The 23,038-nt window shown below is 45.6% G+C and overlaps 1 protein-coding gene across 9 annotated transcripts in view; it reads right to left on the bottom strand.

Moving 5' to 3' along the window:
* Positions 1-23,038, bottom strand: part of SGMS1 (sphingomyelin synthase 1) — a 289,510-nt gene that overhangs the window by 127,266 nt on the left and 139,206 nt on the right. For 7 of the 9 annotated variants that reach the window (XM_045039869.1, XM_045039864.1, XM_045039865.1 and 4 more), the window contains one exon: positions 21,060-21,204. The exons of 1 other annotated variant lie outside the window; for it this stretch is intronic. The gene's annotated coding sequence lies outside the window, so the exon portion shown is untranslated. Of the gene's footprint in view, positions 1-18,945; positions 19,026-21,059; positions 21,205-23,038 lie in introns of all 9 variants that reach the window. One more of the 9 variants, XM_045039867.1, reaches the window with a different exon arrangement.

A 23,038-nucleotide genomic window follows, 5' to 3' on the forward strand; every position in this document is an offset into this window, starting at 1 on the left:
GCCCCATTTCCAGAAAAACCACCTGAGGTTCAGAGGATTCAGAGAAGCACAGGGACGTGCCTCAGGTAAGCTCCCTTCTAGTGGAGGGCTCGGCCCCAAACAGTTTTCGTGGGCCACAATCTGTGCCTTTCCTCCTCGAGGCCTCTAGGAAGCGAGACATGATGGGAAGAGCTCCCGAGACGGAGCAGTGGACAAAACGTAAGCAGAGAAGAGCCGAAAACAAAGAGGGACACTGATGCGCTGTGACATGAGGTCATGTGATGTCAGCCGCGCGGTTACTGGCTCAGCCTGCGGGAACTGGTCAGGAAGGAGAGAAGAAAGAGCAAAACCGGACAATAAGGACAAACGGCGGGCTGGCTACGGACAGCATGAGAAGAAATAAACACCCACCAAAATGAAGAAACTGTGGGGCGTTGGATTATGGATCGTGCCTAGGCCAGTGGCCAGCAAACGTTCTCCATACAGGCCCGAGGAGTGTGCAGGGCGCACAGAACCTTCCGCAACCACTCACCTCTGTCATCACCGTGCGAACGCATCACCGATAACACGCAAGCGAGTGGGCGTGGCCACGTGCCAATAAAACCATATTTATAACAACAGGTGTCAGGCCAGACTTGGGACTTCCTGCTGTTGTCTGCCAGCCCCTGGCCTCCACGGCCACCTGACCTCCGTACAAAACCGAGGTGATACTAAAGAAGCAAAGGCAAAATGCGACAGCCGCCGTAAAATCCTGGGGCGACGTAACGGTCCCCTCACGTGGGGCCACCCCCACAAGCACCGGTCCTGTGGGCGCTCGGCCTGACCACTGGATGAAGAGACTCGAGGGATGCGTGTGTTCGGCATTAGCTCATCCCAAGTTATTAAGATTCAAAGAACCAACCCGTAAAATATTGTGTCGATTATGACTCATGAACAGGTAAGCCCAGTCTTACCACATAATAACACGGATGCCATATTTTATACGGGCAATTATGGGAAATATCACCCCAACGTTCCCAAAGTAACTACAAGAAAACTGTCGGGAAGAGAGGCAGCCGAATGAATCCCGACGTCCATCTTGGCCAGCTCACCTACCTGGAAAACTCTGACTTCCTGTGCCATTTCCTTCCTAACTGTTGTTCTTCACACAAGGGTCAATCTAACCACCTTTTCCTCCAAGAAGCTCTTCTCAAACACCCCAGATGAGGTCAAGGTGCCCTGCGCGCCCCTGACACTGAACGTCTTCACTACTCTTGGCATGCTGACACTTCCTTCCTAGCTCAACGCCTGCCTCCCTTGTTGACCATGAACTCCAGAAAGCTGCCTTGTTCAACACCTACACACGAGGCTGGTGACGAGAGCTGCACTAAACAGAAGGCTCTGGTGTTTCAAGATGCTGCTCTGCCCCGAGACCCACCTGGTCATCACCAAATTAGCAGAGCTCGATTCTGCAGAGCAGCTCTAGAACTTATCCAGCCTGTGCCATGTACCATGTGATGAAGCCAGAGAGAGGACAGTGTTCACGTGCCACGAGGCAGTGTGGCCCTGCGTTCAACAGAGGACGGGCAGGAAACCTGTTCCTAGGCGTGTTCAAGTAGAAGCTGCAAAGAGGTTTTCTCTCACACTTATCAGTTACGGAAACAAATGTGGTTTTGGGTGATGATAAAATGTCGCTTAACCTAGGCCCCGGAAAATTCAAAGCTATTTACCTGGATGGATTTTAAATGAGCATCTGCACAATTTCTTTTTCGTTTCAATACGTGCACACGGCACATGTAACAACACAGACAGTGGCACACATATAGAGCTGTCTGAACTAAGAGGGAAATAAGGCAGATTCTAAAATACATCTACTATAAGCCATTTGTGTCAATGAAAACAGAAAAAGTAGCTAAAATGACGTACGCCCCACAGTGTGGTTGTACCCGGTAGAGGGATCTGGGTTAACTTAATAGACTTCCCTTTTATCTATCAGTACAGTTGACCCTCTGAACTGCACAGGTCCACGTACATGTGGGCTTTCTCAGTAAATACAGTTCAGTACAGTAAATGTGTTTTCTCTTCCTTATGGGTTTCCTAGTAACGTTCTCTTTTCTCTAGCTTATTTTATTGTAAGAATATAGTATGTAATACATACAACATACAAAATACGTGTTAAGCTACTGTTTAAGTTACAGGTAAGGCTTCCGGTCAACAGTAGTTATGTTTTGGAGAAACGAAAGGTATACGTGGATTTTCAACTGTGTTGGGGTGGCAGGTGGTCGGTACCCCTAACCACCCCCACATTGTTCAAGGGTCAACAGGGTCTTGTTTCTTTTTGTACAATGACCACATATTTTTGTAGTTTTTTAAGTAATCTCAAACAAAAAATCTGATTAGACAATTCTTCAAAGCTGTTCCAAAGAAATATTATATAGACAGAAAATGCAAAACATGGCAATGCTGTTATTATTTAATAGGGCGTTGCTAATAGAGTAAAAAAAAAACAAACAAACTGATTCTGACCTGCTTAAATGTTGATGCATTCCTACCAATATCGTCACGCCCATACATCTTACCATGGTGAACACCACACAAAAGCAAAACAGGACCAACACCAATGCTGAAGGTGTTCATTTCAGCTTCTAACTACATTCTTACTTTTCCTGGAGCACGATATATTTTAAGTTGGCCTAATTTCTCTCTGGTCTTGGCCTCTGAGAACTGCACAAACTTACCTCGCCAACTTCAGTGACCAAAATGAATTCAGGGTGGTAAGAAACTTCAAAAGTGCAATGTCCTGTCTTAAAGGTTATTTATATAGGTCAGAAATTGGCAGGCAGGCATTAGGAATGTCCTCACAGTTACCTGAAATTTAATTCCGATGTTTACACTGGAGTCTTTAAGTACATATACTAAGTATGTTTAATTTCAATTCATGTGGTAATCAAACATCAGCCTATGCCTAAATCAGACCGATTACCACACTTCCCATCTTGGATTATATTTTAATATCTTACATTTCTTTTCATAAACACTAAGTATCTCATAAATGCTGTCTTGTAGTTAACGCTCTATAGGCCAGTAACAACAGTTTCATCCATTAGACATGACTTGAAGAGATTTTGAAGCTCCAAATGAAAGAGGTTTGACCCTTCTTCATAAAGGACTGAAATGAACCACACAAAACAAATTCTTTAGGAGACTGGCTTTCTGATTACAGAGTTGACCTCCACCCAATAACAATTATAAACAGTGGCCGGATATAAAATAAACTTTGAAGGTGGTGGAAAACAACCAGGCAGAAAAGTCAACTATCTACAGCCCTTCAAGGAAGAGAATCACACTCAGTGATAATTTATACTTATACGGCTGATCCCATGAGAGTGGAACCATGCTGGGCCACAGCAGATGGAACTCAAAGAGCAAACCACAGCCTTGTTGGTCAGAATACGGACCTGCCAGGGTGGCAGAAAATTGAGGAAGAAAGTCCCCCAAATGAGGAAGCCATGGAGAGTGAAGTCCCAAATTTGCAAATAAGCTCCACATTTGTTGGCTAAACTGAGAACTATGAGTCCAAGGATCCTGAGGAAAACAACAGTTGAAACATTTGTAGGATGCTGACCAGTTCCAACAGCTGCCTAGCAGCTCCGGGGGCCTGAGAAAGGCCTCGGGCTCCTCTGGAAGCACGGAAGGACCCTGGCTTAAGGCACAAAGATGGCTTCCCAAGGCAAGAAGACATTTCCTGGGAGGTACAGGCAAAACAGAGAGAGCAAAGCATAAGAAGTAATATTTGAGCTGATTTGCCAATAATTTAACTGCCTGTTTGAACAAACTCAACGTTCCTCGGGGGAACATAACAGAATTCATGTCTTTACAATACAGCATCTGCAATGCCCTGCCATACGATTAAAAATGAATACAAATGGGAGATGTAAATCCATAATCCAATCAGTCCACAGAAATAGACCTACACATGACCCAGAAAATGGAATCAGAAGACAAGGATTTTAAATAACAATGCTAAATATACTGAAGAATTTACGGAGAATGACAGAACGGATAAAGAAATGGAAAGTTTCCGAAGAGAGATTAAGACAAAAATGAAAGAACCAATGGAAATTCTAGAACTGAAAACTACAATGTCTGAAATAAACAATACTGGATTAGATGAACAGATTATCAGCTTGGACACAATAATGCAAAGGCACTGGTGAACTTGAAGTTACATCAATATAAACCGTCCAGGCTGAAGCAAGGAGAGAAAAACAAGGGTTTACAAAGAGCCTCCAAGAGCTCTAAGTGGTCTAATTTACAAGTTAAAGGCCAGTCTAGAGAATGGGGCGGAAAAATATATGTAGAGACACACAGGCCAGAGACTTTCAGAACTGAGCGAAAACAGCAATGTACCACAGTAGGATGTTCAGTTAACCACAAGAAAACCTCGCCCAGTCATGAAAACCAAAGATAACAACAACGAAGATGTGTAGATGTAACCAGAGAAGACAAGACACAGAGAAGTAATACGAATGATGGCAGACAGCTCATTAAAAATAGGAGGCCAAATGACAGCCAATAACATCCTAAAAGAACTAGGGGAGGGTGGGGGGAGAGAAACTTTTCTATGAATTCTATGCACAACAAAAACCCTTCAAGAATAAAGGAAATAAAGGGGCGCCTGGGTGGCCCAGTCGGTTAAGCGTCCGACTTCGGCTCAGGTCATGATCTCACGGTTCCTGAGTCCGAGCCCCACGTCGGGCTCTGTGCTGATCGCTCGGAGTCCGGAACCTGCTTCGGATTCTGTGTCTCCCTCTCTCTCTGCGCCTCCCCTGCTTGCTCGCGCTCTCTCTCTCTCAAAAATAAACATTAAAAAAACAGATGTATGCATTTATGGTCAACTGATTCTTTTTGACCAAGATACCAAAATAATTCAGTGGGTATACGAATAGCCTTTTCAACAAATTGGGCAGAAACAAATAAATATCCACATGGAAAGATGAATGAATCCTTACCTCTACACCTCACATAGAACTAACCATAGAAGCTGAAACTATAATGCAGGAAGACAGGAGAGTATTTTTGTGACCATGGAGCAGGCAAAGCACTGTGGATAAAAGAAAAACAAAACAAAACAACAAATTGGACTTCATCAAAATTAAAACTTCTGCTTTTTGAAAGACACGGTTAAGAAAATAAAAGGACAACCACCAACTGGAAAATACTCACACTACACATATCTGACAAAGGACTCATATCTAAAATATATAAAGAACAGCTGTACTTCAAGAACTAAAAAGCATAAAAAGTTAAGAATAAAAAAGTCACACGGTCCAGCTTTTTAAAAAAGCAAAAGACCTGACTCGATTACCTCATGAAACAAGACACAGGAATGGCCAAGAAGCATATGACAAAATTTTCAACATCATTATCATCATAGGAAACCACAAAGTACCACATTATATCCATCAGAATGCTGATTCTGATACTGACCAATAATATACAAGAAATACAAAGAATCCTGTCATTCCTCTGGAAGAACACAATAATTTTAAGAAAGGAAAACTTATTTGGTAACTAACTCCATATAACCGTGTTTCTTAGCTCAAGGAAAAACAACCCATATACCTTTTTTTTTTTTTAAAGTTTTTATGTAAACCCCAAGGATGTGAAGAAAGGGTAACCCTCTTACATTGTTGGTGGGAATGGAAACTGGTACAGCCCATATTATATACACCTCTTAAAAAAAAAACAGATCCTACCCACTGCAAATGGGATTAGGCAACTCTGTCTGGTATGTGCCCGCATCCTCTGTTCCAGCCACACAGCTGGTCTGCCTGGGGTGGGTTCCCACGCAAGGTCAGTCTGAAGGCCAGGCTCAAAATGAAGAGAGGGTCTAGGTCAGTTTCCACCCTGAGGAACCCAACTGTGATACAAATCACTTCCCTTCTCCGGAGCCTACTCTTGTCCCCTCTGCTGGAATTAGCCATTTCAAAATCAATAGTGACCTCCAACACGGCCAAAGCCAGCGGTCAGTTCTCGTTCTCCTTTAATACGACTTAGCAGCAGCATGCGACACAGGTGACCTCTGGCTTCTGTTCCAAACCCGCGCCTTACTTGGCCCCCAGAACCCCGAGCTCGCTTCCACCGCCCTTCCCTCCGGCAGTTCCTTTTCTCTCTCCTTTGTGGGCTCTTCCTGATCTCTGCAAGCACCAAAAGGGTCACTCAGTTCAATTCTCCAAGTCTCCTCTGTTATCATTTCCCCTCTAAGTCGGCGGTCCTCAAACGCTTTGATCTCATGACCTCTTCACACTTTTAGAAACCACTAAGGAGCTCTAAAAGCTCGTGTGTGTAGCGGCCTTATATCCATAGATAGTTACTGGGATGGAAAACTGAGAAAATCTTTAAATATTTAGTAATTCATCGAAAAGCAACGCTAAGCCCACTACATGCCAACAAAAGTAACATATTCTAATGAAAAATGTATTTTCCAAAACGACAAAACATGTATTTTGGAAGAAGAGTGGCAGTGATTTGCATTCTTGAAAATCCCTTTCATATCCAGCTTAATGGAAAACGGCTGATTCCCAGGTCTGTGTCCGCATTCAGTCTGCTGTGACGTCCCACACAGCCTCTGACAAGCTCTACTGTAGGTCTTAGGATTGCTGTAAAAAGTCTGGACTCTGCAGACCCCTACACAGGCCCAAGGACCCCTTCGGGTGGCCTCATCCGAGCCCCTGGTTTTAAGTACCATCCCTCCAAGGACAACTGCCAGTGAAAAGGTAACCCCAGGGGGGCTCTCTGAGCCTTCAGGTTCAGACAGCCAACCACCCTCTCAGTATGCCCACTTCGATATCCAAAAGCTATGTACCTGAACTCATACGCACTTGCCCGCCCCCCACAACCCCAACATTTTCTTCCTGCATGTTTCCCACATCTCCGTAAATGGTAACTCGACCTACCGGCAGCTCAGGTCAAAATCTCTGGAGAAATCCTGAATGCCTCTTTCTCCCAAATCCACACCTGACCACACCCGAATTCTGTGAGCCTTCTTCAGGAGTATCCCCAGAATCGGACCACGTCCTGCTCACCCTTCACTCCCCGCTCCCTATCCAAGCTTCCCTGGCTGGCCTGCACTCCGGCAAGAGCCTCCTAACTGGCCTCTGCGCCTCCCCCCCGGGTCCCCTATGTCACGCCCTTCACACGGCAGCCAGAACGTTTGAAGCCTGAGTCCGATCACGGCGCTCCTGTGCTCACGGCCTCAGGTACTTTCCGGCCACACTGAGACCAAGAGTAGAGGCCCCGTGCGGTGGGGCCCGGACTCACTACCTCCCTGAACCCGCACCTCACTGCCCCCCTCGCTCACTCCTGTCCAGCCACGCCGGCCCCTTGGCTGGCACCAGTGCAGGCTCTTCTGGAGGAGGGTCTTTGCGACTGCGGGTTTTGGGCCTCAAACACACTTCCGTCAGATACGCCGGGACTGCGGCTTGCCCCCCAGCGAGCACTGACACCCCTGCATCAAAGATGCCATCCTGACCGTCCCTCCACGCGCTTGCCCTGCTTTCTTTTCCCTCCTAAAACTCACCAGTACCTGGCACATGTGACTCTTCTCCCCGCTCCGGATGCAATGAGAGGAGGGACGCTGTCTGGCTCAGGGCCATAGCCCAGGACCCAGATCGGGGCCTCTGTAGGAGGCACGCAGGCCGGTCGTTAGAGCAGATGAACAGAGACGCCGGCCCAGACAGCATCAGAAACCAAGGGCGCAATTGACGAGGCAGAGGCCAGGAGGCCCACATGGAAACCAGCCCTTGGAAGGAGAAACCATAAATCTGGGGAAGCAGCACCGTGACAAAGGCTACCAGTGCAAGGAGACAGCACCTGGTGGACTGAGCCCCTCTGGAGCCAGGGCACCAAGCCATCAACCTTTACGTCTTCCCAAGAGCAGTGCTCACAATTCCCTGGAAATGCGCCAACATCTTCGGGCCACGAGCGTTCCCCCCCACCTCCGCCCCCCGCCCCTGCAATGGCTCTGGAACCAGTTCAGTCCCATCCTAACCCCTCACGTACTTAAATCTTAAGTAGAAAAGAACGCATGGCCAGCACAAAGGAAAGCGATTGGTCTACTCAGTCTGCGTTCCAAAGCCTCAGCTAACACACTAACTGTCATTGGCACAAACTGGCTCCGAGAGGGAACAACACCGTGATGTTAGCAGTTACACCAAGCTAGGCTCTGCCTGCCGCTGAAATTCACTGAGCCTGACTGGAAAACCCCACAGCGAATCATTCTGGTCAGGATTCTGAGAACGAGTGCTGGGGACACTGAAGAGTCGTTAAAACCAAAGTCACGAAACAATACACAGCACATTGGCTGACAAGTATGTTCTCCAAAAAGAGAAAGGAGATTTTTCCTTCATTTCGAGCAAGAAAGAAGAGCAGCACGTAGGGACCCCTATCATGACAGCACCCCAAAACCCTGCTGGACCGTGCAGGACGTCCACAGGGGCCAGTCACTCGCTGTCCCTCCCCCAGGGCTGTGACAGGAGTGGGGAAGAGGTGCTCGGGACCAGGCAATCCCTCACCAAGCCCATGGGGTGCCTTCCTTTAACCTGCTACCAGTTCTGACTTAAACGTGACACTGGACCCGACGATCCCAGCAACCTGCCTCTTCCCGGCTCCTCATACACAAGAAAGGAGGCAACATCTCCAGGGGATGGAGTCCCTGTCACTGTCACCATCTCTGACACTGCTGTCCCTGTAAGCTACAACTTCTGTCAATTTTTACACAACTACAACTGCACTCTTCTGAAACGTCCCAAATAAAATAAGAACGAAAATACTTTTAACGCAAAGTAATTTTTAACAGCCTTTAAATAGAGAAAAGGAAAAGCAGAAATGGTAGTTCCCAGAAGTTATTTCTCAACCTTCTTCAGAGCCTCGCGGAAGGAGGCTATAAACGTGGGGCTCTGCGAGCTGAGCAGAGAAAACGAATCTACCTCGCCCCTTCCTCGTGACTTTTGCTCGAGAGCAGACACGGTTCAATCCTCAGTGCTGGTGATGGAGAACACACTTTGCTAGGAGCCAGGAAGGTTCTTAAGATGAACAAAAAGTTGCCTTTGAAGTCAGCCGGGTGGTGGACAGGGCGGGCGGGGGCTGTGACAAATCCCGGTTTGAACAGCGATCTGTGCCTAGGTGCTGTCTCCTGACACCAGGCTGAGCCTGGTTTCCTGGATCTGGGATAAGGGGAGCATGTGGGTGTCCGTCTTCTTGCCCCGACACAGCAGACTCGTTCCCTCCTCCTCCGTGCCCTTCTCACTGAGGCCTGCCCTGCCCTCCCGACACTCACCCCTGGGCGAGCTCACGTGCACACACGTGCACACACACTCACGCTGACACTCCCACCCCCGCTCTCAGCTATAGTTTGGCCGGAACTCTGATCACCTAGCACACATGCACTTAACTCGTGTATCTAGTTCATCCAAAGTCTCTCCTCCATCAGGCCGTAAGCTCCAAGGTTGAGGTTTGGGGAAGTATCTAAAGGAGGGCCTAGAAGGTAAGGGTGACACCAAAACTTTGGTGAATGAAGGAAGCTCTTGAAAATCCCTACAAAGTCCCAGGGTTTTTATTAGTGATCTAGGACTTAGGATAGATACAGAGGCACGGGAGGTGCCTGGGTGGCTCAGTCAGTTAAGCATCCAACCTCAGCTCAGTCACGATCTCACAGTTTAGGAGTTTGAGCCCCACGTCGGGCTCTATGCTAAAAGCTCGGAGCCTGGAGTCTGCTTCAGATTCTGTGTCTCCCTCTCTCTCTCCCTCTCAGAAATAAATAAACATTAAAAAAAAAAAAGGCACCCTGCAGATGATACTATGTTTAGAGAAGAGACTATCCGAAACTGTTCACAGAGTACTTTTTATATAAAGCAAACAACGTCAGAGACGACACAGGACAGCTGATTAAGGAGCTAAGGAGTAAAGCGGAAATAACAGCTATAAATCCGTGCGGTGAGACTGTTCTGGGTTATCCTACCCGACAAGGCTAAGAACTTCACACACTCTTCACAGGAAACTAAGTTTATGACAGGACAGAGTTTGGAAACAGACCCTGGATTGCGAGTGGGTGTTCGTTACGTGTTCCTTACCCCCAGCTACTCACCCCCAACCACTGGGCCCCATCGCTGAGAAAGATCACTCAGTTTTATTTCATTTCGATTCACTCATTTTGACAGAAGAGAAAAACAATGGAATGTGACAATGTCAGGACAATAATCATGCCTTCAAATATTTTCCTTAAAGGTGGCTTTTCTGGCGGTGTGGGAGTTTGTAAGTGAATGCATTAATAATTAAACACTTTTCCACCAAACATTTTAGAAGAAAAAGATTCTGCAAATGAGCTATTGCTTATGTAATTTTTGCTTCCACTATGGTTTCGTTCCTAAATCAATACAGGGAGAAATAAATATATACAGTCAAAACAAAGACAGCCAACACATCTCTGCAGGTGATATAAAGAAATTATCAAAGGAATGGTCCAAGATTAAAAACCCCTGCATAAAAAGAGAAAAGACTTCTCCATATCAAAAAAGATTTCTTCATTTTACTAAAGGATTTCTTAAGAAGTCCCTTTAAATTTATGAACTTTCCTTGTCAACCTAAATTAATTTATTGTACAAAAAATATCATTAAGGGGCGCCTCGGTGGCTCAGTCAGTTGAGCGTCCCACTCTCGACTGCAGCTCCAGATCGTGATCCCAGGGTCATGGGATCGAGCCCCATGTTGGGCTCCGTGCGGAGCGTGGAGCCTGCTGGAGATCTTTCTCTTTCTCTCTCTCCCTTTCTCTTTCTCTCCCCTTCTCTGTCTCTCTCCTCTGCTAAATAAATAATAAATAGAAACAATAAAACATAAACAAAAATTAAAATATCGTGGATACAATTTTCAGAAATGCATTCACTGCATGAAAAATACAACAGAGAAGGACAGGAAAACTCTGAGAAAAGTCTGTGCAATCAAATTTTGAGCAAAAAATAAATAGTGAATGCTCTGTTTAAATAATTTAACAGCCTAAAAATATTTATGACGTGGGTCGCAAACCATTTTCCACCTTCGAAACTATTTCCACCAATGCCGATTCAGAGTAAACACGACAGTATTTTACAAACAAACAGCCATTTCTTTGTGACTCAATGTGAAGATCCGTTATGTGAACATGTTTTATAAAATTAAAATTCCTAATCAGTTACTCAAAAAAAACAAACAAACCCGTAACAAAGATTAATTCCTCTAAGCCCTTGAAATAACAATTTTAAAATGTATAACCATCATATGATCTTACATAAAAGTCTATGGCTGACCGAACAGGCTATTAATGCAGCGGGCATGCTCACCATATCACATTTCTGCTTTTTTTCGTGGCAAATATTTAAAGCACACGACTAATTTTTCAAGATTTCAAAATACAGAGCTGTACCGGGCAACTGTTATCCCTGCTCTGTCATCAGCACTTGAGCTTTCTACCAATTTAAATCAACTTTTATTCCACTCAACATTTGCTTAGCACCATAACACACGTGTAAAAAATTATTCATTGGCTTAAGTCATGCCAGATACATTGGTGATTCCGGGACACTGTTATCGAACGTGGGCAAGGCAGATCGAGGCCACACACGGGAGGTCAGTAACCCAGAGAGCAGGTCCCTTTCAGCAAAACTAATCTAAGATGGGATTCTCAAAAAGAGAAAATGACAGCTCACAACAGAGTGTGTGGTCCACGCAGGGTCGGGAGCACATGTCACATATCTCTGTCAGATGGCGAAGCTTCTTGCTGCCACACCTCTGTTTCGGGGAACTCCCCGAGTAGAGAGCCGACTGGATTTTCAAATCATAAAACTGACTCTGCAGGTCTACATACTGTGCATATAAAACCATAACATTTGGGGCGCCTGGCTGGCTCAGTCGGTGGAGCGGCCGACTTCGGCTCAGGTCATGATCTCGCAGTTTGTGAGTTCGGGCTCCACGTCGGGCTCTGTGCTGACAGCTCGGAGCCTGGAGCCCGATTCAGATTCTGTGTCTCTCCATCTCTCGGCCCCTCCCCCGCTCATGCTCTGTGTCTCTCTGCCTCTCAATAATAAATAAACGTTAAAAAAAAAAACTGTAACATTCACAATTTCTTCTTGACTGGTTTCTTGTTCATATCACCGGCACAGTCTACTACTTCCAACTATTTTCACTTACGAATAATATTCTGAATTAGAATCGAATGAAGTGTTAACACTGAGTAAACAGACCAAGGTACGTCAGAGGCTCTCAGGACGCCAGCATGTGGACCCTTGGCAGACAGCACATAACAAAAATATAACAAATAACGCCCCCCTCTATTAGAGGAGTTACCCAGGAATCACAGCTCACTCAGAAAGGTAAAATTAGGGGGGCCTGGGTGGCTTAGTTGGTTAAGCGTCCAAGTCTTGGTTTCGGCTCAGGTTCGCGAGTTTTGAGCCCTGCGTCAGGCTCTGTGCTGACACTGCAGAGAAGTCTGCTTGGGATTCTCTCTCTGCCCCTCCCTCACTCGCTCTCTTTCTCTCTCAAAATAAATAAACTTTTTTTAAAAAGGTAAAATTATATTACATAGTAAAACATTAGACAATTAACCAACTCAATGAACAAAAATGAATCTTCATTTCAATAAGTAATGTCTCAGAGACATCAAGGTCTATGGAACTCAGAAGCATATTACAAGGTATTACTTTCCACCTCACTGCTGACCTAATCCAACAGTGTATGGCAGACCCTCTAAAGGAGAAACTGGGATTATACCTCAATTTTTAATAATTCTTTGAGCTCTGCCCTAAATGTCTTTCCACTTTATCTATTAAAGGCACTTACTAAAACCAAAGCAACAAAAACAGATCTTTCCTTTCCGCAGAATGACACAACAGATACCTTAAACTACCCCCCTCACCGAGACAAAAATAACTAAAGAAGAAGAAGAAAATACAACATCTTTTTAAATGCACCGGTGAGATGACAGTCAAGTAAGAGATAGTAAAAGTGGGGAATCTGGGAAATGGGAAAGTACCAAGACAAGAACCTCGGTCACCCTGACCCTCCATTCTAATCACTACATGGAACAGGGGAGGAGACAGACCCCAGGACAGCTCAGGGGGAGTTGAACAGATTCCTGCATCGCACTGGGCCTCACAGAACTATGCCCTCAGGATACAGGTCACTTCTTTTTTTTTTTTTTTTTAATTCTTTTTACGTCTATTTATTTTTGAGAGAGAGAAAGAGACAGAGTATGAGCAGGGGAGGGGCAGGGAGAGAGGGAGACACAGAATCCTAAGCAGGCTCCAGGCTCCGAGCTGTTAGCACAGAGCCCGATGTGGGGCTCGAACCCGTGAACCGCAACATCATGACCTGAGCTGAAGTCAGATGCTTAACCGACTGAGCCACCAGGAGTCCCACGGGTGACTTCTTTTTAAAGCGAGTACATTTGGGGACAGGGGTGAGGTGAGATGGAAAATCCCACTTGAGAATTCATAACCAACAAGTAGTACTCTGTTGTTTTGAGTTCCAAATTCAAAAAACGTCGAGCAGGGAATGTAATTGACATGTCTACGGGTACCCGGCAGAAACAAGTATAAATACTTGGATCTAGGTCTTAAAGAACCTGCACAGATAAAACTTCCAATGAACATGAGCTCACAGTCAATAGGGCACAAGCACACAAGGAAGTAAGTCACCATGAGTGAGTGCCAATGGACACAGGCGAATGAATCCCATCTGAAAAGACTTCATATACTGGAAATTCAAATACTGGAAGCCGACATAAAATAAACATATTTAATATATCTCAATAAATAAGAGAAGTTTGAAAAAGAGTATAATTTTATTTAAAAAATATTACCAAGTTGGGGGCACCTGGGTGACTCAGTCGGTTAAGCATCCGACTTTGGCTCAGGTCATGATCTTATGGTTCATGACTTCAAGCCCCGCATCAGGCTCTGTGCTGACAGCTCAGAGCCTGGAGCCTGCTTCGGATTCTGTGTCTCCCTCTTTCTCTGCCCCCCTCTGTCTTTCTTTCTCTCTCTCAAAAAATAAACAGTAAAAAAAATTTTTTTAATAAAAAAATATTACCAAGTTAACTTACGAGAGGACCAAAAATAACAGTTAAAAATAAAAAAAAAAAAAAAACCACATATATTTACTGAGCACCTATGTTACTAGACGTTGCACCTTTCTCTAGGCTCTGGAGATAAAGCAGTGAGATAGAAAAAAACTAAAATAAAATAAAATTTGAAAGTATAAAAATCCCTTTCTTACAAAGAACGATCTGAACAGATTAAAAATAAACTGGGGGAAAAAATTGGTGAACCAAAAGACAAAAATGCCAAGAAACAGTCCAGAAATGGACACACAAGGACAAAGATAACAAGAATACAAAAAAGGGACACAGACCAGGAAGTGAGATTGTGTAATGTGTCTCGTGGAATTTCTTGGAAAAAATGAGGAGGAGGCATTATTCTGATAAATAATGGTAAAATTCTCCTAACTTCAATCTTCAGATTCAGAAAAATCTAAAAAATCATAATCAGGAAAAGGAAAGGAAAGAGAACTCCCCACTTGGACGTAAACAAACCAGGACTACCAAAGACAAAACAGAATCTTTAAAGTGGCCCGAAAGAGAAAGCTGATCTATTTGAATTGGATGTAGAACAGCACATGGGAGTCAAGCAGACACAAAATGGAAGGAATGAGTCTCACAGAGCAGCTTGAGCGAAGGCACAAAGGGGGCAGAACATCTGGGTGGAACCAAAGGTCTGCATTAGGCAAGAGCAGGAATGAGGCTGGAAAGATGGACTGGAGCCAGATCATTGAGGGCCTCCAATGCCAAGCCAGTGAGTCTGGCTTTTATCACAAAACAAGGGGACAGTCATCCCGAAAGGCTCTAAAGACAGGAACAGAATTATGAATGCAGCATCAGAAAAACTAAACTGTCAGCTGGACCAGAGGCCGAGACACCCAGGGGAAGGCCATTTAAGAAGACCAGCCTACAGGAACAAGGACCTTACCAGAGTGGGGACAAGCTGATGAAAAGAGACAAAATAAGGCAGGCAAGGAGAGGGACACTGCAAAGGAAACAAATCAGTGAGATTCAGTGACCCATTGAACACAGGCAGCAAGAAGCCGCTTAAAGAGAGAATCAGTCTAACTCTCTATCTTCCCCCTTGTGACCAGTAGATTACACTTCTTCCCGGGATGGATCTGAAATTTCTTTTTATATGTTATGGGTCAGCAACTAAGCATTTTAGTTCTAGTTCCAGAAACTACTTTAACAACCAAGTTACCTCAGTTTCCACCACTGAATGCTGGCCCCTTGAGAAACAGCTTAGTTCCCACAAAAAAACACAGAGGGATCTCACATCCTCTCAGGATTACTGAAGACAGTCGGTGAATATAAAAATACGGGTAGTACAAGAAGTAAATAGCCAACAAGACACAAGTCGTACATTTTAGATCCAATTCACAACAGTCTATCCTACACCAAAATTCTGTTACCCTGTTTTATTTTCCTCACAGCACTTATCCGTGTCAGAAATAGTCTTGTTTATCTATCTCTGTATCACTTGTCTCCCTGAATCACCCTGACCCGCTCCCACTAGATTATACACTCCACGAGAAAAGGGATCTTGTTTGCACTACTCACCACTGTAGGCTTGTACCCGGAAGTGTGTGATACAAAGCAGAGATGCTTAACAGCTATTGGATGGATGGATGGATGGATGGATGGATGGATGGATAGGTGGAGGGTGAGTGGGTGGGTGGATGGATTGATGGATGGATGGAGGGTGGGTGCGTAGATAATGGATGGCTATGGTGAGTAGGTGGATGGGTGGATAGATGGATGGATGGATGGATGGATGGATGGATGGATGATGGGTAGGTGGATGGATGGATGGCTATGGTGGGTGGGTGGGTGGGTGGATGGATGGATGGATGGAGGGTGGGTAGATAATGGATGGCTATGGTGGGTAGGTGGATGGATGGATGGATGGATGGAGGGTGGGTGGGTGGCTGGGTAGATAATGGATGGCTATGGTGGGTAGGTGGATGGGTGGATGGATGGATGGATGGATGATGGGTAGGTGGATGGATGGATGGCTATGGTGGGTAGGTGGATGGGTGGGTGGATGGATGGATGGATGGATGGATGGATGGATGGAGGGTGGGTGGGTGGCTGGGTAGATAATGGATGGCTATGGTGGGTAGGTGGATGGGTGGATAGATGGATGGATAGATGGATGGATGGATGGATGGATGGATGGATGGATGGATGATGGGTAGGTGGATGGATGGATGGCTATGGTGGGTGGGTGGGTCGGTGGATGGATGGATGCATGGATGATGGGTGGGTGGATGGATGGATATATGCAGGGCTGTAGTTCTGCACAAGTCCGGGTGTACCACTCATTCACATGCAGTGGCTTGTACAGTACACAGAAAATAAAGCCCTACATCATGGCAGGAAATAGGCCAGGAGCTGTGGTGGTAAGTATGTAGATAGCTCAGACCCTATTTGACTCTAATGCACCTGTTACATTTGCAAATTGGGCATAACTTACCCCTTTTTTGATAGAGATAAGCAAGAATTTTCTCTCCAGTTTTCACAAAACTAATCTCATCATTTGAATAACCAAATACGTATTCAGGTGAAGATCTTCAGATATGGACATTCCTGCCTCAACCATCCTGTAATCAGTTAATATTTTTAACCATTGGCTAAGGATTCTGAGCGCCAACTGTGAATTAGACACCGTAAATTCCTTAGGTCCTCATTCTCCCCTGGTTACAAAAGTCTTTAGGGAAGTTCCTGACTTAGTCAAGTGAGCTGTGGCCCAAACGCAGCTAAAGTTACTGATTCAGGAGTGGTCAGTTCTGGGACTCATCGATATCAATCTTCAATTTAGGACAGCCCACCCAAATGTTTTAAAAGAATCTAGAAAGAGTCATGAAGATTTCACAAACTGTCAGCCTCAATGTCATGCACCACATCACTGACGGCAAGGACATCTTCCTACTATTCACATCGACCCTCCCAGAGAAAGCAGTCTCCTACGCTCCTAAGAAGTTACAATTACCACGATCTGCTGAACCCATCGCTAAAGATTCATTCTACTGCCGGTGCTTGTTAAGACTACTACCCCTTCATCTCTGCTGACCTTAGAACTTCCTCTGAGACACGTCTACAGAAACCACTAGCTCGGTCTATGGGAATTCCCACTGGAGGGATTATGTTAAGTACCAAACCCAAGAAGCACAGTGTCACTACAAGGGAAACGTGAACATCGATTCACTATGTGAACATCGATTTTCCTTCTATTTTCCAACCTCTCATAAGTTCTATAGGCCACAGTGACCCTCAGTCTTTACTTCCTTGAGCAGCAGAATCCTTTCTCTAAACAAAACCTTGTGGAGGTTCAGGTATGAAACATACGGAAGCCGAGCTGTTGGTTGATGGGACAATCAGGAGGTCGAAGGCCCTGTCCTCCCGCAGCCCTACCCCCGCCCCCAGGCACACCGGAATCCCAAGGGCAGTAAGGAACCATGTCTGGAAAGCACTGGCCTGGTTGAGACGATGATGGCGATGGTGATAATCTCGGAACGATGTCTATACGAGAACCACAAGGAACAGTACATTACGGTCCCCGCTTCCCAGAAGCCTGTTCCTGGCAGAGTACTTCCATTACACGGTCACCCATCCCAGCTGGAGGACTCCCGTTCCCCACAGAACACAGAACTCCGGTTCACAAACCATGCCAGGACCGCACTGTGAATGCCTCTCCAGGAAACTGGAAAAGCAGCATCACTGAGGATGCCTGCGGCTTCCTCAGGTCAGTGCAGCTGTCTGCCCTAGGGTGTAACCTATGCGAAAGAGCCAAAAACAGAGGGGGGACGTGCTCAATTAGCGCACGAAGCATCAAATAAAGTAAGCAACTGGTAGGGCGAGATATCTGCAAATCAGAAGTTGAACAGTTTCGTGTGAGTACGGAAAAACCAGTTACTTGTCAAAGGTGGGTCACCTCGGTGCACGAAAAAAGCAGGCTGCAAAGCATCCGGGTCAGAAGAGAATTCCCAGTGTTCCCTTCATGCATGGCATTTGTACTGGGAAATCTACAAGTTGTGTTCATTGCACAATGTGGCAGCAGATGTCATCTGGGTCTTCTCATCCCTGAGTCCTTTTTTTTTTTTTTTTTAATGTTTATTTATTTTTGAGAGAAAAGAGAGACAGAGCTTGAGAGGGGGGCGGGACAGAGAGAAAGAGGAAGACACGGAATCCGAAGCAGGCCCCAGGCTCCGAGCTGTCAGCACAGAGCCGGATGTGGGGCTTGAACCCACGAACTGCGAGATCATGACCCTCAGCTGAAGCTGGACGCTCAACCGACTGAGCCACGCAGGCGCCCCTCATCCCCTAGACTTAACCATCATTAGTTATTTTACAGGACGCAGGAAAGCTTTTGGCAATTATGTTTATTTTAATACTCTCCCATCACCGTGGCCTGATTTGGAGAGGTACTAACTGAACTGAAAAAGGATTAGGTCTATCAAGTAACAGGATGGGATCACTTCTGGTATTACCCACACATAACACTTTTCAGCCCCTTTTAAGCATGTTGCAAAAGAAAATTTTAAACCATGGGGAAAACACTGAGGCCATAAATAAAAATGGATCCAGAACACTATCGTTCTAATTCTGTTCTTTTTAATAAATCTACTCACTCCTAGGACTAAAATCTGGAAGGATCGAAATATTATCTCTTGGTGTCTACCTCTGCGTGGTGGTTTGTATTTTGTTATTTGAGCTTATCGATGTAGTACCAGGGGAAAAATACATTTAGAAACAAAAAGGAATTTCACTTATAGTTACACTGACACCGCATACCTGAAATTTCGAGGTGTGCATATTTTGTAGGTTTTGAGATTCCTATAAAACGTGGCCCTTACCTGTGTGCTTGTGTGGCCCAAGTACTTCGGAAGCAGCTGCGCAGGGGAGAGGAACTGGTTGCCACCGCAGCACAGAAGGCCTGTGGGAAACACGTGCGGCCACAGCACGTGTGACACATGCGCCCAATTCTCGAGGGCCAGGCGGTCCCGGAAAACCACATGACCCAGTCTCACCAGGGACGCACCAGCCCCATCTAGAAGGCTTCCCCACTGTGGCGATGAGGCTTATTTAACTGTTTGTTAGAAGACTGCCTTTGATGCAAAGCATAAAGAAGTTCCTGGACGCATCCGCAGTCTAAACGTCACCGTTGTGTGTAATCAGCCAGGATGGGTAATTGTCAAAATCACAGTCTGTGAAATCAGACCTGTATGGAGTTGGGAGTAAGGGCTCCACCAGTCTCTGATGGGAGGGGCGGGTAGGTTTCACAAGGTCACTGCCTGCCCTGGTTCGCCTCTCAAAGAAGGTAGACCACACCCACCTCCCAGCCACCTCCCAGGCTTTTAGTGAAGATTTTAAGTATGGGTCGGGAGCGCCTGGGTGGCTCAGTCGGTGAAGTGTCAGCTCAGGTCACGGTCTCACGGTTCATGGGTTCAAGCCCTGCATTGGGTTCCAACACAGTGTGGAGCCCGCCTGGGATTCTCTCTCTGCCCCTTCCCCGCTCACATGCACGCACTCTCTCTCAAAATAAATTAAAAAAATAAAATAAAATAAAACATTTATGGGTCTATACAGCATCTACTAATCAAATTAAAAATATTTCAGAAGCCCAACTCTGAACTGACCTGTGAAGGCGTGAGAGCCTATGTTTCGAAAGGGACATGTTTAATAATGTCTCATACCTCCATACATCCTCAAAAAAATTATGAAACAGTAACCATTGAAAAACGTTAAACCTCACTCTGGTCCTTACATGTCGCAAACATAACTATAAACCAAGTAAGCGTGCCATGCGTTGGGAACAAGTGGCAAACGATGGTGGACAAAGGAGAGCGGACGATTTCCACAAGCATCAGGCTATTTGTCAAATCCTGCCTCAAGAAGGGGGATGGCATGGTACGCTGTCTCCGCGTCGTGGAGCAGCAGACAGACAGACAGACAGACCTACTGCCAAATGCGGTTTCTGCCAGGTATGCGGTGGGAAACAGCCGGCCAGTTACTGAACCACTTGGAACCTCCGTATCCTCATCTGGGAAATGGGACTTGTTTAATATTCCCAGGACAGTGTGAGGACCAAAGATGTAAAATACCTGGCCCAGGCACGTCTACTGTGTTCTACGTTGGTAGATTAAAAGAAAACCAAGGGTTGCTGGGGTGGCTCAGCCGGCTGAGCATTCGCCTCTCGATCTTCGCTCAGGTCACCGTCTCACAGTTTGTGAGATCGAGCCCCACGGTGGGCTTTGCGCTGACAGTGCCCAAAATAAAAACAAAATATTTCCACTACCGAAAATGAAAACAAAAACAAAGATCCCTGAAGGATCAAAGTGACACATGACGTGACTTGGGCTATTCCACAATAAAAGAGCGAGTGCGTCAAAAGCCACACGGCCACTGAAGGTCACAGGATATGAAATAATGGGTGACCCTGACCTTGACTATAAACATTACTGAAGAGATAAGAATTAAAGGCAACAAGCAAGGAAATAAGGTAACCACTTCACAACATAACTGTGGGGGAGGAGGGTGTCAAAGCAGGTCAAAGTTCATGACCAACAGGGCATCAGTCAACTTGATGCAGCCACTACCCAATCAGATACAGCCTTGAAGTCCTTCAGGGTAAGAGTAAAGCCAGTAAGGAAGAGCTGGTCCAAAGGACACTGAGCTTTGAAACTGGCTTCCGCGTTCCCACAATAAAAGGCAGGGAGGTCTCTGGCCAGAAATGTGTTATCACTTCCATCTGCCCGGAGTTGCATGTTGCCTTTATGGTCTTTCTTGTTCTTCGAGCAACAGGAAGGGCCCCAGTCAGAGCTGCTCAAGGAGGAGATCAGAGCAACATCCCCCTACTCAGTCAAGTTGCATTTGAGGCCAGAAGGTGAGTGAGGCCCTGCCCTAAGAACAGCCTCCCTTCCAGAGACCAAGCACAGCAGGCCGGACCCCAACTCTGGCTGTGACGTACCTCCAACTGCTGCTGTTCTGCAGCTACTGACAGGCTCCTTTGCAGTTACTCTCGGGTAGGCTTCCTCGGGCAGGGCCTTGTCTCTTCTTTCAGAACTCGCCCAACCAGACGCTTTCGTGCAACCCCCAAAATCTCAGTGATGTACCTAGAATCAAGGAGCAACTTAAGCTTAACCACTTTGAAAATGGAACCATAAGACTCTCGAGCTGAAAGACACCTTACAAATCCAGTCTATGTCACTATCAGTAAAAACATTAAAGTATTAGATCGGAAACAAAAAATTCACAACTGACCTTCCGTAAACTCCTACCCTCTTCTTTCTCTTTTTTTAAAGCTTTTTTGTGCGTGCCATGAATATATATAATATTAAACCCCATCTTTTGTTTTTTTTAGTTTATTTATTTATTTGGAGGAGAGGGGCAGAGAGAGAGGGAGAGAGTGGATCCCAAGCAGGCTCTGTGCTGTCAGTGCAGAGCCTGATGTGGGGCTCGAACTCACGAACCACGAGATCATGACCCGAGCCGAAATCAAGAGTCAGACGCTTCACCAACTGAGCCACTCAGGCGCCACACTCCCCCCCCCGACCATCTTTTCTTAATTGAAAACTAAACTCTGCAACTCTTTATGTCATACATGCATCTCTCCTTTTATATATTTATCTACATTCTTTAATTGTCAACAAATAACTGATTTTCACAAATTAACTGCAGCAGCTTCGGGATGAAAACAAAGGGTAACTACTAAGTTACCCTCTTTACGGGTAGATTAAAAGGGGGCTCATTGCTCTGAGGCGAAAACATGACTCTCATAAATGCCCCCTCTTCTGGTTACACACGTGTAGCGGGGCTTTTGCATAACCAGGAAGCTGGAGATGTTTTGCATCTGACAAAGGACAAAGAGCATTCTTCAATCGGTCCCTCATTTACAGCCATTTGCACTTCCCCGTGAAAGGATGTGCAATCCAATGGCAGCTAGCAACACATCATCTTATTGTAATCGCATTTAATTTAATCAGTGACATTCTATTTTTTTCTCTCTAAAACAATCTATTAAAAGTGGGTCCTCAACCCTTTGCAGGATCACATGAGCCCTGCATCACTGACCAGCTAATGAAAGCAAAGCCTATCCTAATACCAGTCAAATTTTCAAAAAGACCTTAAACTTTTTGAAGCCCATCCCTGGACCCGAGGATAAAAATCCTAGGACCATGCAGCAAGCAGGGTAGCTGAAATCTTGAACTTCTCAACAGAATTAACTATGTGAGCAAACAGTTGCTGGAACAAAAGAAACCACTCTTAACAGTCCTGAGAACCTACTCACAGCAGGCAGTGCCCAGACTAACCTCTCTTTATCCCGTCACGAAATAGTAAGAAATAGTGCTACACCTGTAAATAACCAAACGCGGATGGCTGCTGGGTTATGATGGCTTAAGTTCCGGTGTTTTCCACTTTACCGTGGTGCCAAAGCAATACACGTTCAGTAGAAACCATACTTTGAATTCTGCCCTCTGCCTGGTCTAGTGATGTGCGGTAGAATGCTCTCTCGGGTGCCAAGGTGGCATCGAGCCTCGGCGCCCAGGCAGCCACGAGCTGCGAGGGGAACTTACAACCATTCTGTACCCACACAACCCTTCTGCTGTTCATTTTCAGTTCGACACTGAATAACTTACACGAGTTATTCAACACGTTCTTACAAAATAGGCTTTGTGCTAGAGGATTCTTCCCAGTTGTAGGCACACACGAGTGTTTTAAATAAGCACATTCAAGGCGGGCTGGACGAAGCTATGTTCAGGACGTTAGGCGTATCAAATGCATTTTCGACTTAACGATATTTTCAACTTACAATGGGTTTATCGTGATGCAACCCCCCCTGTAAGTCGAGGAACGTGCATACGGTCACAAAGAAAGGTGCTGTCACAAACTAACTAGAAAAACAAATAAAAATTAGGCTTGCCATTACCTCGGCTTACAGGTGTTCAA

Source organism: Felis catus, chromosome D2 (genome assembly GCF_018350175.1).
Source record: "Felis catus isolate Fca126 chromosome D2, F.catus_Fca126_mat1.0, whole genome shotgun sequence".
Lineage (NCBI taxonomy): Eukaryota > Metazoa > Chordata > Mammalia > Carnivora > Felidae > Felis > Felis catus.